At 76.2% G+C, this 2,500-nt stretch overlaps 1 non-coding gene and 1 pseudogene across 1 annotated transcript; both read right to left on the reverse strand.

Annotated features, from left to right (window-relative positions):
* The window catches only part of LOC145715235 (28S ribosomal RNA), a 4,316-nt pseudogene extending 4,251 nt beyond the window's left edge, over positions 1-65 (reverse strand).
* Positions 66-1,815: 1,750 nt separating this feature from the next.
* On the reverse strand, positions 1,816-1,968 carry LOC145715237 (5.8S ribosomal RNA). Its single transcript, XR_014137242.1, has one exon. It is a non-coding gene; the product is annotated as a 5.8S ribosomal RNA (ribosomal RNA).
* Positions 1,969-2,500: the final 532 nt, after the last annotated feature.

The raw sequence follows: 2,500 nt of genomic DNA on the forward strand, positions 1-2,500 counted from the left end.
GTTTCTTTTCCTCCGCTGACTAATATGCTTAAATTCAGCGGGTCGCCACGTCTGATCTGAGGTCGCGTCTCGGAGGGGCGCGCGCGCGCGCACCAGGAGGAGCCCCGCGAGGCCAGGGCGGAGGGGCGACGAGAGGACCGGAACGCCGGCCCCCGGGAAGAGGCCGCGGTCCGCACCCGCCCGGTTCTCCGGCCGACACCCAACGACGCAAAACACCCCAACGACGCCCGAGCCGCCCGCACCCCTACCGACGACCCCCCCCCCCCCAACGCACCAACAACCCCCTCCCCTCCAAACCCTCCGCGAGGGAGGGAGGGAGGGAGAGAGAGAGAGAGCGAGAGCGCGGGAGGGGAGAGAGCCGGGAGGGGATGGGGGGACGGGGAAGGTAGGGTGCGCGCACGCGGGACGGACACGGCCGAACGGCGGGCGGGCAGGCGGGAGCACGGGCCGGCGGCACAGGCGGGAGCCCTGCCGGGGTTGGAAGGCGGAGGGGTGGGGCGAGGAACGGGGGGTCGGGCAGGGCCCGAGGCGCGGGACGCGCCGCCTCGCGACGACCCCGGAGGGGGAACCGCGGCGAGCGGCGCGGGGCGGGGGAGCGGGGGGGGGGGGAAAGCGGGCGCGGGCGTGGGGGGGGTCCGAGCGCGGCGGTCGCCCCCGACCGCCGGCCCTTTTCCCCCCACGCGACGCACCCGGCCTCCCCCCACACACGTCCCAACGTGCCCCGCGCTCCCACCGCGGCCCCGGACCGGGCCCGGCGGACGGCGCGGCACGCCTCCAGCCACAGAGACCCCCGCGGAGAACCAACACCCCCCCCAACACCGCGACAACGCGGGCTCGGGGCACGCAGTGCGGCGCGGCCGCAACCCGGGGGGAAGCGCGCAGCGGCGGGCGACGCCGCGGCGTCCCGCGGGCCGCCGCCGGGGCACGCATCCCCGGGGCGCAGCCCCGCGCGCGACTCGGCCTCGGCGCGAGCCGCCCCGACAGGGCAAAGGGGGCCGGGATCGCCGGCGGGGAGCGGGGGCGGGGCCGCGGCTCGGGCCCCCGACCGCACGGCCGCGGACCGGGAGAGGAGGGGGCCACGGCAGGACCGCCGCGGTCGCCGCCCGGGGCAAGGCGGCGAGACCGACGGCGCTCCGGATCCGCGCCTCCACCCCCCACGACGGCCCGCGGGACCGCGCGGCACGGGGCACCGCAAAACCCTCCCGAGACCCGGGCGGCGATCCCAAAGACCGCGTGCGGCACGAGGGATCTCCCCCAGAGGGACCGCGGCGGCGGCCGCGGCCCTCAGGCGCGAGCTCTCCTCGCCCTTCCCTTTTCTCGCGGGCGGCGACCGGCCGCCTCGGCCTCTCCCCCCCGCCCCACCTCTCCCCCCCCCAACCACCCCACGCCACCGCCCCACGGGCGCCGGCCCCCAGCCCCCGTCCCACGCCCTCCCACGTCCCACACACAGGCCACCGCCGAGCGGACCCGGCGGGGCGAGGCGGGGGCGAGGGGGGTGCTGAGGGAGGCGGCAGGGACCGGACACACGGGGCCGGGGAGGGGGCGGGGGGAGGAGGAGGAGGAGGAGGAAGGAGGGAGGGCCGGCAGCGGCGGCCACCGTCGTCTGCACTTAGGGGGACGGAGGGCCCGGCGGCCAGGACGACCCTCTCCCCGGCCCACAGGTGACCCCGCACACCGAACCGCCGCGCAGGCGGGCGTGGCGGGGCGCACTCGGGCAGGGGCGGGCGCCGGCGGGACAGGCCCTGCGAGGGAACCCCCAGCCGCGCCTTACCCCCGGGAGAGAGACCCACCCGGGGGAGGCGATTGATCGGCAAGCGACGCTCAGACAGGCGTAGCCCCGGGAGGAACCCGGGGCCGCAAGTGCGTTCGAAGTGTCGATGATCAATGTGTCCTGCAATTCACATTAATTCTCGCAGCTAGCTGCGTTCTTCATCGACGCACGAGCCGAGTGATCCACCGCTAAGAGTCGTACGAGTTTTTGTGATCACCGGGAGGGCCAACCCCGAAAAGGGGCGACCCCCCCAACCTGGCACAGCACATCCCCGAAGGGTGCCTCCGGCCGGCCAGCAAGAGACAACAAAGACCAGACTCCGAGAGGTCGGAAGGGTTGGAACAGGGCAAGTCCAGCAGCCCGCCCCGCCACGCGGACGACGCGCGGGGCGAGCTCAGAACAACCCCACAGGCGCCCAGGGGGTTCCCGCCTGTCCCCTTCCCCCCAACACACACCCAAGGGACACGGGGCGCACGCACACGCACACGCTCACGCACCACCCGGCAGCCGCCGGGCAAGCCCCTCCCGGCAACCGGGGAGGGCCGTGGCGTGGGCGCAAGCGCGGCGGCGCCCCGGCCTGGGGCGGCGGGGGGGGCGGGCAGCGGAGTCTGGAGGAGACACGGGAAGACCAGCCTCCACGGCTCCCCACGGGCCCGACCGCCCCGACCCGAGGCGGACGGGCGACCCCCAAAGGGTCTTTAAACCTCCGCGCCGGGACGCGCTAGGTAC

This window comes from Panthera onca, unplaced genomic scaffold (genome assembly GCF_046562875.1).
Source record: "Panthera onca isolate mPanOnc1 unplaced genomic scaffold, mPanOnc1 haplotype 2 h2.h2tg000224c_path, whole genome shotgun sequence".
Lineage (NCBI taxonomy): Eukaryota > Metazoa > Chordata > Mammalia > Carnivora > Felidae > Panthera > Panthera onca.